Genomic DNA, 14712 nt, shown 5'->3' with positions numbered 1-14712 from the left:
ATCTAGTTTTGGAAGTTCTTAACGTTTCTATTACACCAAACAAGATGATCAACCTGACAAATCAGGAAAGCCTGAACTTCTGCTTCTAGAGGTCTTCAGAAATTACATGGGCAACCAGGAAGAATCAGAATTAGATTTTCCAAACAGGAATCAAAAAGAGATCTGGGATAATCCAGGAAGGGTGTGCAATTAAGGGACTGGAAAGTGATGTGATACATGAAAGTCAATGATGAAAATCAGTTTCTTCTCTGATTCCCTTACAATTGACTACTCTTTCTTCCCAACTCCAAATCCTGTCAACACAGAACACCTAATAAAAGTTCTCAGGAGAGAGCAGTAGAAGGAAATCCAACTGCTTGTCCACCTAATTTTCCAAAAATGAAAACAAACAAACAAAAACCCTGCAAAGTGGGATGGTCTTTGTCTATAATGAGCATTGATCCACAATCATTTTTTCTAAGAAGTCATCCTAAGCAGCTTTGTTTTTCCCTCTCAGATCCTTCCTTTCCTTGTAAGGATCTGACCCTGATCTATATATCTAAGAATCTATCCATCCAGTGGTCCCACCCAACATCACATCCTGTCTCTACTTTCGGACTAGTAGTTGTGAGTGGTCAGAGGTTATGGCTCCTTCTTCCATGTACTTCCTCCCAATATATATCCTCAGTAATTCACTGCATACAAGGTGGCTTAGGAAAGGCTGACTCTCTCTGGTCACCTTACTTCATATCTTCAAATGTGTACTCCTGTCCTCCGTGTAAGTACTCGGCTGTCTCTTTCTCTCTGTCCTCTCTCAAAACACTGTGCTTGGTTCTTCTCATAGCCCTAGGTAGCTGCTCCCCACCGCCATCATCTCCCTTGGACAGTTAATTTGTTTTGCTTTCTTTTGTTGTAGGAAAGACACTAGATCATCTGAGTCATATGAAACTTGTATCCTGCATCAAAGTCCTGAGTTCCTGTTCAAATATAGATTCATATGACTTCTCCCTCAAGACTCATCCTCCTTACCCCAGCTCAGGCAACAAATCTACACCACTATTTAAAGGACACTCTTTATCCCTCCTCCCCAGGTATTTCTATTCCCCACTCTGCTTTGTGATTTCTGGGATAATACAAGAAAAAAAAAAGGAGGAGGATAAAATGAAAATATATTCTAAAAATCATATTTGTCAATTTAGTGCATACATGTGAAGGAAATTGGCCTTTCCACATGCTTTTGCTTAAATTAATGTCAAAGTGAATCTGCTTCTAGAAGAACATAACACCTATCCATTGATAATGGAGAGAAGTTGCCTAAGAACTAACTGCTAGAGGGAACAAGAAAGACAACCTAGAAATTGACATTTGCCACATATAATCAATAAAACGGGTTTTGTGCATGCATAACTGTTATCTGGGTTTCTGGTGCTGGGTACAGCCCACAGTGTACATGGCACTGGGGAGGGTGGAGGGTGGAGAATAGTTTAAGACTCCCAAGGCCTTTAAAGTTAAAGAGTTGCAGGGGTGCCTGGGTGGCGCAGTCGGTTAAGCGTCTGACTTCAGCCAGGTCGCGATCTCGCGGTCCGTGAGTTCGAGCCCCGCGTCAGGCTCTGGGCTGATGGCTCGGAGCCTGGAGCCTGTTTCCGATTCTGTGTCTCCCTCTCTCTCTGCCCCTCCCCCGTTCATGCTCTGTCTCTCTCTGTCCCCCAAAAAATAAATAAACGTTAAAAAAAAAAAAAGAGAGTTGCAAATATGTTCTGAGATAACAGCAAACTCTCTTTTTCCTCTTGGAAACCCAGGAAGACAGACCTATTTCAGGCTTCTCCTCCAATTCTTTATCAATCAATGAAAATGCCTATCATGTACATGAAATTGATAGAATCCAAGAGAAATAACAGAGCCATTAAGTTTCAAGGTTATTTAGCAGTCATTTATAACATGTGTGGGACCACAGAGAAGCCTTCTTAAAGTGACTAAAAGACCACTAAGCTCCCACACCCCAGGGGAACTTGGTAATCTTGCCTCCTACAGCCTGACCTGGCCTATAATCAATCCCCACCAGGCAATTTTTTTTTAATTAGATAAGAAAGGCAGGGAGGTACCTTCAGCAATAAAAATAGATATGTAGCTCCTTGAATATCTGGGAAGAAACAGTCACATCCCCTCTGGTGATGGTGGACCACCTTATCAAACTAGACCTGCTACTCTGCAAGCTCCACAGCAATGTCCTCCCTAAGAAGATAGGACACAGAGCCTCTTAGAATCTCCAGTGAGAAAACGTGGCAAAACATGAAAGAGACACCAGAGCCAGGAGGAAGAATCTTCATTCATTCAAGGAACATGTCTAAGCATACTCTGTGCTGGGCCCTGTGGGGAAGACAAAGATGAATAAAGCAAGCTCTGTACCAGGTCAGAAAGGAAAGACCAGGAAGAAGGGCAGTAAAAAGAGGTGGGAAGGACTCGGGAGGAGAACTGCCAAAGAATAACTTCCCCTAACTCATATTTTCCTCAGGATTGCTGAGAACCTTTCTGGTCTGGAAGAGAACACAGTGTAGGCCTCCAAATCACTCTGAGCCCAGCAAACCCACCTGCCCTTCCCAAATTCACAAGGCCTGTCTGCAGCCCCCTCTCCCAATCCACTGTCTAACTCTGGTGCCATAAAATATCCTCTGCTTAAACCCCACAGGGCTTTCACAGCCTGTTGTACTTCATGCCCACCCTTCTTCCTCTCTGACTCTGTCTCAGTTTTCATGCCAAATCTATAAACACGAGAAATCACTTACCCGTGTGATGTTTCTGTATCAGAGGAGAAAGTCCCGAGAAGAAAGTGCAAGTCAAACCAAGAGAGAGGGAAGGAGGTAAGGAGCTTGACAAGCAGAGTCAGGACTTGGGGTGGAGCTTAGAGGGGGCCCTCAGGGAGTTGGGGCACTGGGAAGGCCAGGCCCTCAGGAAAGCAGAGCTGTCAGGAGGCAGGGCCATCAGAGTGCTGGTGTGCCTGGGAGGAGGGCTCATGAGAAGGGTGGGGAACTGTGAAGGAGGTGGATTAGGCAGAATCCTGGAGGAAAGCTGGAAGTGGGAAAACTAGTGGGACCCTGCATGGGTGAGGAGGTGGACAGAGAGCTTAAATGGAACTTTGGAAACTTCGTTGACCAAGATCTGCTTGTAGAAGTAAACAAGTTTTCAGTGTATGGAGGATGTCCCAGTTGCCAGGAAGAGAGTGTGGGGAGCCATGTGGAACCAGCCTGTGGTGATTTGAAGGCCAGTCCTAGATGCAGCTAAGGAGCCCACTCAGCAGTCCTGTAACAAGGATAGATGCACCACCAAAGACACCTCTCACAATCTCCTACTAGGTTCCTCTATCAGCACCACACATCCCCACTCCCTCATTCATCATTCACTTCATGCCAGGATTAAAACTAAAAGGGAATGTGCTTAAGATTCACCTCAAGGGATTTCCTGACACACTCAGCATTCATAGCATATTCTAACTGAACATGCATTGGACATTTTGTTGGAGGAAGTAAAGAAAAAGATATAGTTCCTACCTAGAGAGCTTCCTGCTCTAGACATTCAAAACGTAGGGCTTCCAAGACCCTGAAACAGTGACCAAAGGACATTTCTGAGAATGTTAATCATCAAACAGAAGCCAAGACTTCTCAGAGATGGAGAAAGTGAGGCCTACGTAAAGACCAAGGGCTGAATGAAGAAGTGATGGGTCCAATAAGCCATCAGTCTCATGGAAAAGAGGCACCACTGTCTTCTCTTGATAGTGCTGAGATTTCCCTAAACCCTAAATTAGGTTCCTTAAACACTGCAGTGGAGATGGAGGGAAGGGAGAAAAGAGTAGCAGCAGGACCCTAAAGGGACAGAATCTATACTAACTATACTAAGACAGAACATTGAAATTTGAACAGAAAGAACTGCTACAGATGTCATGAAGAACCTCCAACTGAGGAAAGCCTACAAATCACATTGACTCTGCCCTAACACATCTCCCATAGGCATGGACCAAAGGCACTAGTTAAGCACCTCCTTTGTTCCAGATGCTATGCTTGGTTGTGGATGAGTGGCCCAGCCAGGACTACAGAGCCAAAATTCCTGGAGGCAAAGGAGACAGGCAGGAATTGGAAGGATCGCTGTCAGGGCAGAACACTAGGGGAGGGAGACCTGGGGGTTTCATTGGTATCTGGTGCAATATTACTAGGCTATCTTCCTCTGCCTCAAGCTGGGATTTTTCCCAAATGTGAATCTGCTTCAGAGAAATAAGGGAAAAAGCAGGGGGAGGGTCTGTGTATCCTTGTATTGGGTCCCAAGGGCAATCTTTTCCCCTTTCTCCCTGTGTTATTCACTGCCTTGGGTAGAGGTAGGGTGGTTGGGGAAATACCAGGGTCCCCAGACAATCACCAGGTAGTGAAAACACTGGCCCAGGGTCCTTCCTTCCCTACCTCCCATAGTCCAGCAGAGGTGCTCAGGCAGCCTGGCGGCCCTAAGGCCACATTTTAAGCTTGACCCAGTCTGTCAGACCAGGGTTGGGCCCTCTGGGGCTTGTGCTCCTGGCTCCAACTGAGCCCCTTGGGGCCCATCAGTGGCCAAGGCCATGTTTCCTGTACTCCCTAGCACGCTGTTGCCACCCTTTTTCCCCAGCAGGGCCTGGACTTCCCTGGGGTAGGTGGCCTCATGAACCCCTCCACCCACTACCTAATCACACCCAGAACCCCTTTCAGGTCAGGACTGAGCTCCAGTTCCCCTTTTTATCTCCCAGGGGATTCCACTCCAGGCCGTGCCAGTGCCACCAGCCAGGCACCAGTCCCTGCGGCCGGGCTCCTCCAGGTGCACATGCTCTGGATTCTCACTGCCACCCAGGAGTCTGCCCCACCACTGCTGCCCTTGCTGTTGCATCCCTGTCCAGGCTTCCCGCTTGACAATGGACACAGCCACACTGAAGTCCCCGCCCCTGCCCCCACCAGTGTTGGTGCCACATGCCCAGGCCACACCTTTGTCTCTGCGGACACAATCACCACAGCCATGCTACTGCCATGTTAGCCCCAATCTCAATGGTCTCTGTGGCCTGGGTCACACCTGCCTGGGAGAGGACAAAGAGCAAGGGGTCCTAAACATGTGCCCTTGTGCCAAGGAGTTCCAGATGGCTACTACATCCTGAGGCATCAGGCCATCCACACACGAGCCAAGGTCGGTAGCCAGCACTCCTCGGGTGCTATGGAGATGCCCACGGTGGTGCCCCTGCATCCCCTGAGTGTCTCCAGTTGAGTGAGCTGGCGGGGGAGGGAAAGACCCTGGTCGTCGGGTAGAGGGTAACCTGGACATACTGTAGAAAGCACATCCAGGAGAAGCACACCTGTGACATGCATGGCAAGGCCTCCATGACGTCTCCAACCTGAGCCAAGACAAGCTGTGGCTTCAGAAGAGGAGACCTACCCATATACAACGTGCCTGCAGCACTGTAAGTGCATGGACCCAGGGAGCTACCACGTGTGCATACAGGACAAGATTGCGCAGTGTATGAGCCCTGCAACTTCTCCCACTGTGGAAGAGCTTCTCCCTCAGGATCACATCAGCAGTCATGTGATCCACACATGGCTCTTGAAATGTTTCCCATGTGGGGAGTCGGAGCCAAGATGGCAAAACAGCAAGGAAGTATTTCTTGCATCCATGAAATACAGCCAGATCAACACTAAGCCAACCTGCACACCTAGAAAACTGACTTGAGGATTAGCACAAAATTCTGCACAACCTGAACCACAGAACTCAGCAGGTACACAGCACTGAGAGGTGAACTGGTGGAGAGAGAGGCCAAGAAGAACAGGGAGCTGTTTTGCTTGTGGAGAGAGGATAGAGAAGGGTGGGTGGAAAATATGGGAATCCCTCCCCCAAAAGCAGCTGGAGAGACAGTGGGAAAGTGGAAATAGCCACAGGGACTGAACTAAAAAGGGACAAAGGAGAGGGTTTAAATTCCCTCTCTATAGAGACTCTATAAACAGAGGGAGTGCAGAGTCTGAAACTCCACAGCTGGATACCTGGTGGTGCTCTGGTGAGAAGGGTGAATCCCCAGGAGCAGAGTGAAGTCCAGGGGTCTTCAGACCACACAGGGAGAGGTGGATCCCCTGCTGGGAGGATGTCTAATAGAAGTTGTGTGGCCTCCCCCCAGGCAAAGGTCCCCAGTGGACCTAGGAGAACAACCACATTCACTGTTGCTGGAACAAGTTCATTAAGGATGAAGCCTGGTGTCAGATGTGTGTTGTGATTTTCCATAATCCCTGAAATGCTGCTGCTACATGATCCTATGAACTTTTTCTGGGAAGGGCTGGCACCCAGCCACAGTCTCTGGCCATCAGCAGCAGGACAGTCCCGTGAACATTCCTGGGTGTGGTTAGCACCCGGCCATTGCTCAGTGAGTCACTCCCCCAGAAGGTCTGAGTGGGTCAAAGCCGCAGTCCTTCAGAAGAGAGGGGTTAGAAAAACAGCCGCATCTGAGATAAAACTCAGGAGAGTGGTGTTGCCTGGGGCTTGGTCATGGACAGTGTAAAAACGGGGAGTGGAAGGAAGCTGGAGACAAAGGACAGGTGTGCAATTGCTGATCAGGGAGAACAGAGCTTCTTTACTAGAGACTAGGTAGGTGGGTGATGCCATCTTCACTTCTTCCACGCATGCACATACACACCTAAAAGGGCCACAACAATCCACTGCAGTAAGCTAAGCAGTGCCATCTAATAGGGAACAGAGTCCCACCCAATTGGGCCACCGTCCCTCTTCAAGAACACCACAAGTCTCTCCTGCTTAGTTTATGGACGATAAGGTACTTCATAGTTTGACTTCTAGGAGAAAAAGACGTAATTTCCATTTTATTTCAGTTTGTTCTCTGGTCCATCTATTCAGTTTTCTTTTTTCTTTTTCTTTTTCGTTTCTTTTCTTTTTCTTGAATACAGAAAGAAAAACTTTATTTTTATTTTGAATTTTTATTAAAAATATTTCTCTTTAATTTCTTCTACTATATTTTTTACTTTTTGGTAAATTTTTCAAATTCTATTTTACTTCCATCATTTCATTTTATTCTATTTCATTGTAGTCATTTTTTCAAATTTTCAAACTTTTTATTTTTTTTCTCCCCCACCTTTTCTCTCTAATCTATCAAGCTCATTTTAACAACCAGATCAAAACACACCTAGGATCTAGCATCATTTATTTGATTCGTTTTTTTTTTTTGTGCTGTTTTTAATTTTATAATTTTATTTTTTACCTTATTATTTTCTTCCTTCAAAATGATGAAACAAAGGAATGCACCCCAAAAGAAAGAGCAGGAAAAAATACCATGTTTATTTTCAGACCACAACGCTATGAAACTGGAAATCAACCACAAGAAAAAATTGGAAAGGTAACAAATACTTGGAGACTAAAGAACATCCTACTAAAGAATGAATGGGCTAACCAAGAAGTCAAAGAGGGAATGAAAAAGTACATGGAAGCTGATGAAAATGATAAAACACCACAGCCCAAAACCTCTGGGATCCACCAAAGGTAGTCATAAGAGGGAAGTATATAGCAATCCAGGCCTTTCTAAAGAAGGAAGAAAGGTCAGATACATAACCCAACCTTACGCCTTATGGAGCTGGAAAAAGAAGAGCAAATAAAACCCCAAACCAGCAGAAGGCAGGAAATAACAAAGATTAGAGCAGAAATCAATTCTATCAAAAAAAAAAAAAAAAAAAGTAGAACAGATCAATGAAACCAGAAGCTGGTTCTTTGAAAGAGTTAACAAAATTGATAAACCACTAGCCAGATTGATCAAAAAGAAAAAGGAAAGGACCCAAATAAATAAAATAAAGAATGAAAGAGGAGAGATCACAACCAACACAGCAGAAATAAAAACAATAATAAGAGAATATTATGAGTAATTATAGGCCAATAAAATGGGCAATCTGGAAGAAATGGACAAGTTCCTAGAAACATATACACTACCACAACTGAAACAGAAAGAAACATAAAATTTGAAGAGACCCATATCCAGTAAAGAAATCGAATTAGTAATCAAAAATCTCCCAAAAATCACGAGTCCAGGGCCAGATGGCTTTCTAGGGGAATTCTACCAAAGATTTAAGGAAGAGTTAACACCTCTTCTCTTGAAGCTGTTCCAAAAAATAGAAATGGAAGGAAAACGTCCAAACTCTTTCTATGAAGCCAGCATTACCTTGATTCCAAAACCAGACAAAGACCCCACTGAAAAAGAGAACTATAGTCCAATTTCCCTGATGAACATGGACATAAAAATCCTCAACAAGATATTAGCCAACCAGATACAACAATACATTAAACAAATTATTCACCATGACCAAGTGGGATTTATACCTGAGATGAAAGCCTGGTTTAATATCCACAAAACATTCAATGTGATACATCACATCAATAAAAGAAAAGACAAGGCCACATGATCCTCTCAATAGATGCAGAGAAAGCATTTGACAAAATACAACATCATTTATTGATTAAAAAAAAAAAACTCAAGAAAGCAAGTATAGAAGTATCATACCTCAAGATCATAACAGTAATATCTGAAATACCCAACGCTAATATCATCCTCAATGGGGAAATGCTGAGAGCTTTCCCCTAAGATTAGGGACAAGACAGGGATGGCCACTTTCACCACTGATATTCAACATAGTATTGGAAGTTTTAGCCTCTGTGATCAGACAACACAAATAAATAAAAGGCATACAAATTGGCCAGGAGGGGGTCAAACTTTCACTTTTCACAGATGACATGATACTCTATACGGAAAACCCAAAAGATGCCACCAAAAATCTGCTAGAACTGATTCATGAATTCAGCAAAGTTGCAGGATATAAAATCAACACACAGAAATCGGTTGCGTTCCTATACACCAACAATGAAGCAACAGAAAAAGAAATCAAATAATTGATCCCATTTACAGTTGCACACACACAAAAAAAAATACACACACACATAAAATACCTAGGAATAAATCTAACCAAAGAGGTGAAAAATCTATACACTGAAAAGTATAGAAACCTTATGAAAGAAATTGAAGAACACACACACACACACACACACACACACACACACACACACACAGGAAAAAGACTCCATGTTCCTGGATAGGAAGAACAAATATTGTTAAAATGTCAATTTTTCCCAAAGCAATCTACATATTCAATCCCTATCAAAGTAACACCAGCATTCTTCACAGAGCTAGAACAAATAACTCTAAAATTTGTATGGAGCCAGAAAAGATGCCAAATACCCAAAGCGATATTGAAAAAGAAAACCAAAGTAGGAGGCATCACAATCCCAGACTTCAAGCTACACTACAAAGCTGTAATCATCAAGACTGTATCGTACTGGCACAATAACAGACACTCAGATCAATGGAACAGAATAGAGAACCCAGAAATGGGCCCACAAATGTATGGCCAACCAATCTTTGACAAAGCAAGAAAGAATATCCAATGGAATAAAGATAGTTTCTTCAGCAAGTGGTTCTGGGAGATCTGGACAGCGACACACAGAAGAATGAACCTGGACTGCTTTCTTACACCATACACAAAGATAAACTCAAAATGTGTGAAAGACATCAATGTAAGACATGAAGCCATCAAAATCCTCGAGGAGAAAGCAGGCAAAAAACTCTTTGATCTTGGCTGCAGCAACTTCTTACTCAACACGTCTCGGGAGGCCAGGGAAACAAAAGCAAAAATGAATTATTGGGACTTCATCAAAATAAAAAGCTTCTGCACAGTGAAGGAAACAATCAGCAAAACTAAAAGGCAACTGACAGAATGGGAGAAAATATTTGCAAATGACATATCAGATAAAGGGTTAGTATCCAAAATCTATAAAGAACTTATCAAACTTAACACCCGCAAAACAAATAATCCAGTGAAGACATGGGGAAAAGACATGAATCGACACTTCTCCAAAGAAGACATCCAGATGGCCAATCGACCCATGAAAAAATGCTCAACATCACTCATCATCAGGGAAATACAAATCAAACCCACAATGAGATACCACCTCACACCTGTCAGAATGGCTAACATTAACCACTCAGGGAGCAACAGATGTTGGTGAGGATGCGGAGAAAGAGGATCTCTTTTGCATTGTTGGTGGGAATGCAAGCTGGTGCAGTCACTCTGGAAAACAGTATGGAGGTTCCTCAAAAAACTAAAAATAGAACTTCCCTATGACCCAGAAATTGCACTAATAGACATTTATCCACGGGATACAGGTGTGCTGTTTAGAAGGGACACATGCACCCCCACGTTTATAGCAGCACTATGGACAATAGCTAAAGTATGGAAAGAGCCCAAATGTCCATGGATGGATGAATGGATAAAGAAGATGTGGTATATATATATATACATTTATAGCAGCACTATGGACAATAGCTAAAGTATGGAAAGAGCCCAAATGTCCATGGATGGATGAATGGGTAAAGAAGATGTGGTGTATATATATATATATATATATATATATATATATATATATATATATATATATACACAATGGAGTATTACTTGGCAATCAAAAAGAATGAAATCTTGCCACTTGCAACTACATGGATGGAACTGGAGGGTATTATACTAAGTGAAATTAGTCAGTCAGAGAAAGAGAGATATCATATGACTTCACTCATATGAGGACTTTAAGAGACAAAACAGATGAACATAAGGGAAGGGAAACAAAAATAATATAAAAACAGGGAGGGGGCAAAACAGAAGAGACTCATAAATATGAAGAACAAACTGAGGGTTACTGGAGGTGTTGTGGGAGGGGTGATGAGCTAAATGGGTAAGTGGCACTAAAGAATCTACTCCTGAAGTCATTGTTGTACTATATGCTAATTTGGATCTAAATTTTAAAAAGTAAAAAATTAAATTAAAGGGGCGCCTGGGTGGTTCAGTCGGTTAAGTGGCCGACTTCGGCTCAGGTCATGATCTCACGGTCCGTGAGTTCGAGCCCCGCGTCAGGCTCTGTGCTGACAGCTCAGAGCCTGGAGGCTGTTTCAGATTCTTTGTCTCCCTCTCTCTGACCCTCCCCCATTCCTGCTCTGTCTCTCTCTGTCTCAAAAATAAATAAAACGTTAAAAATTTTTTTAATAAAAAAATTAAATTAAATTAAAAAATAAAATAAAATGAAATAAAATAAAATAAAAGATAAGCAAGTATTGTCCAGGATATGGAAAAAAGGAACCTTCATGTACTCTTGGTGGGAATGTCAGTTGGTGGAGCCAATACAGTAAATAGTATAGAGGTTTCTCAAACAGTTAAAAATAAAAGTAACTATGATCTAGTAATTCTGCTACTGGTTATTTTTAAAATAATCTCTACACACATGTGGGGCTCAAAGTTACCACCCTGAGAGGAAGAATTGCATGCTCTACTGATTGAGCCAGACAAGTACCCCACAGCTAGTAGATATTTAAACAAGGAAATAAATTTTTTTCTAGTTTCTTTTTATAATACTATTTTAAATCCAGTAAGCAACTACAGACACAATTCAAGTAGACAAGTCAAAAGGAAAAGGAAAGGAAAAGAAAAAGAAAAAGAAAAAGAAAAAGAAAAAGAAAGAGAAAAGGAAAAGGAAAAGAAAAAGAAAAAGAAGTATGAGCAGAGTGCATTCTTTACTCCACATTAAATACAGAACTCTATTAACTTTCCCCCACCAATATGCCATGGGAGGCCTAGGTTTCCGTGTATTCAAGAGTACTCTCCATTGTTGTTCAGGGGGACCAGACTGCATTCAGGTGTGATGATGTCAAGCCAAATGTGTACACACACTGCTGAATTCAAGGTCTACAGTTTTGGCCCTAACTTAAGTGAAGTTAGGCGACCAAGCTGCACTGGATCCCATAGCTGAAGTAGAGAGCAAGCCCAATCAGCATCCAGACACCAAATGACACCCAGGTGGCAGCTGTCATCTGCATCATAAGGCAAACATTCACAAAGAAGCTCAGTAGTGGGAGGAGAGGCAGAGCAGGGACCTTAAAGTGAAGGGAACTGGAGATCTGAGGCTGTCTCTAGATGACCCCAGTGAGCCCAGTGATGAGCACCAGGAGCACTACAACCACTGAAATCCACACTGGGTCTCCAGAAAGCAGAACTGGCCCCTGAGTCAGCACCAGGCAAAGAAGAGTGAGCAGCAGAACAAGCAGTGAGGAGCAAACACGGACAACCCAGCCAGAGAGTGGAGTGGGGGTGGGACTGCCTGGAAAAAGTAGTCGTTGTAGAGTCAGCTTCTCTGCTGCAGATACATCCTCCTCTTGCACCTCTGCTTCATTTTCCTCAGGCTGGTACCTGAGGATGAGAACACAAAGAGCAACGAGGGAGCGAGAAATCAGTGACCCAACTACACTTAGGTCCAAGAGATCAGTGACTCCAAAGAAGAATATAATGGCTGCAATAGGTCCAACAATCACAATGTTCATGATAACAGCATATTGGAAGTAAGAGATATGGATAAGGAAACGGAACAGGAGGCCATCCTTTGCCATCATGTATAATACCCGATATATCGGCCTCACAAAGCGTGAAAGACTGGCAGAAAGAATGCACAGGAATGCAAAAGCTACCACGTAGTAGGCAGGGACCCAGCCAATATGGAGAAATACCTCAGGCAAGGTGCTCCCAGGTTGGACCTGGTAGTAAGGTACCATAAGCGTAAGTGCTGAAGAGACACCAAAATACAACAAAAAGCAGATGAACAGTGAAACCATAATGCCCATGGGGATGGAACGCTGGGGATTCTGGGCGTTTTCAACTTTGGTAACAATATAGTCAAAACCTATAAATGCATAGTAACAGGTAGCTGCTCCACGGAGAATCCCCTTGAAGCCAAAAGGCACAAATCCTCCATCGCCCAGAGGGCCCAGTGTAGAGGTGTCATTGAGTCCAGCCTTTACATAGTCCGCTTCTGTGAGCTTCCAGTTGTTCAGGTCCCCCTTAATGAAGCCAGAGGTTATGACAAAGCTGAGAGCCAAAAGTTTCACCAATATGACCACTTTGGCAGGTGTGGAAGTCGAAAATGACCTGAAATACCAAATATTCCTGAATTCCATGAACAACAACACAAAACCCAGGGCAGAGAATTCTAGATATTCTGTAAGGACAGGGGGAACATGTGCTGAGATGCTCTCTTGCACAGTCTGAGAGAGGCGGTTCCCACGCAGGTTCTCAAAAGTTAAGATCCATGTGCTGAACACAATGGCTCTCTCAGCAACAAAGGAGAGGATGAGGTTCCAGCCACTGATGAAAGCGCAGATTTCACCTATAGTGACAAAGCTGTAGAGATATGCAGAGCCAGATTGGGAAATACGGGCACTAATCTCTGCATAGCACAGCCCATTCAACACAGAAGATAGGCCAGCCACCAAAATGCATATCACAAAAGATGGTCCTGCTTGATTGCTGACCACCTCACCAACCAGGACATACACACCTACACCCACTGTGCTGCCCACACCCAGGGCCACTAAATCCAGAGTGTTCAGTGTTCTCTGTGGGTCATCCTCAGCCACTGGTTCCTTCAGCCTCAGTTTGCATACCAGTTTGTGACCAAATCTACGAAGTGTCTGATGCAGCATTCTAGCTGGAACTGAAGAGGATTCCAGGATCAGAGAGCTACAGCAAGTCCAGGGAGCAGAGTGGGATCTGGTTCGGTAAGGCTGAATTAAGCCAAGTTGAGTTGGGGCTGTCAAGGGCCATTACTCAGCCTTCAAAGCTCCTGCTTTGTATTTCATCTGGTATGTGATAGCCCTTCATAAATCCTAAATAAACAATAAATATTTACTGAACAATGGTGTTCAACCAAATAATGAAAGTTCATAACCAAACCTCAGAAGTCCCATGTCACCTGTTGTAGCACAAGTATCACAGAAACGGAAACATAAGATCATAAAAAATAAACCCTATTCTCCCCTGTCCCCTCAGAAAAGTGTCAAATATCTCCCAACATTCTCCTTTTACACACCACCTGATAAAATCCTCTTTGGGTTCATCTAACTCATGTAGCTTCATGTACTAATTGAGCTGCAGGGCACAATAGGGCATGACTTTCTTGTGCAATAATTCACACATGGGATGTTTGTGTGTTGCTTGAGCGTAAGTTATGATACATTAATTCACGAACTAGAGGACCTTGTTGCAGTTACAGAACCATTTCTTAAATATCATCTGAGTTTAAAATACAAATATTGGTCCCACTGTCTTAAAATTCTTTGCCCCCAAATCAGTTCCCAAGGTCAAGTGGCTGCCTTTCTCCTCATTCTGCATCATCCATTTAGCTGTACTAAAGGCAAAGAAGGTCCAACCCTTCCCTTTACCCATCTAGGCCCACAAGGGGCAATGTGAGAAGAGAGGAAGAGGGAGAAAGAGGCAGGGCTTTCATAACTACCTGCAAGAACTAGAGAAACCAGGCTGTCTGGTGAGAAAACACTGGAGAAATAGGTGCATACACCAACCAAGTGTCCATTACTAACGGACAAGAGCCAGAAAGGCCATTTTGTGAATTCTGACATTCAGTAAACCTCACCCAAAGCGATCAGGCAAAATTTACTACAGTTTCTAATGTCCACAGTTATGAGAGTATGATAGGAAGGAAAGAAGTAAGTCACCTAGCTCAGTAGATCACAACCAAAACAATTCCTTCTGTCTCATTGCTCTCTGGGTTCCAGGGAAAGAAGGTGAGCTCACTTCTTCAGACAGT

The 14712-nt window shown here is 43.5% G+C and overlaps 2 pseudogenes across 1 annotated transcript in view; both read right to left on the bottom strand.

Annotated features, from left to right (window-relative positions):
• LOC112867685 (cationic amino acid transporter 3 pseudogene) overlaps positions 1–14712 on the bottom strand; it is a 100880-nt pseudogene that overhangs the window by 31439 nt on the left and 54729 nt on the right. The gene's annotated exons all lie outside the window — the stretch shown is intronic.
• LOC147579276 (cationic amino acid transporter 3 pseudogene) lies at positions 11834–13591 on the bottom strand (annotated as a pseudogene).

The sequence above is a fragment of the Puma concolor genome, chromosome B4 (assembly GCF_028749965.1).
Source record: "Puma concolor isolate L17-30 chromosome B4, mPumCon1.1.hap2, whole genome shotgun sequence".
NCBI classification, from domain to species: Eukaryota; Metazoa; Chordata; class Mammalia; order Carnivora; family Felidae; genus Puma; species Puma concolor.
Note: the sequence above shows the minus strand (reverse complement) of the source record. Positions and strands in the feature narration are given on the sequence as shown.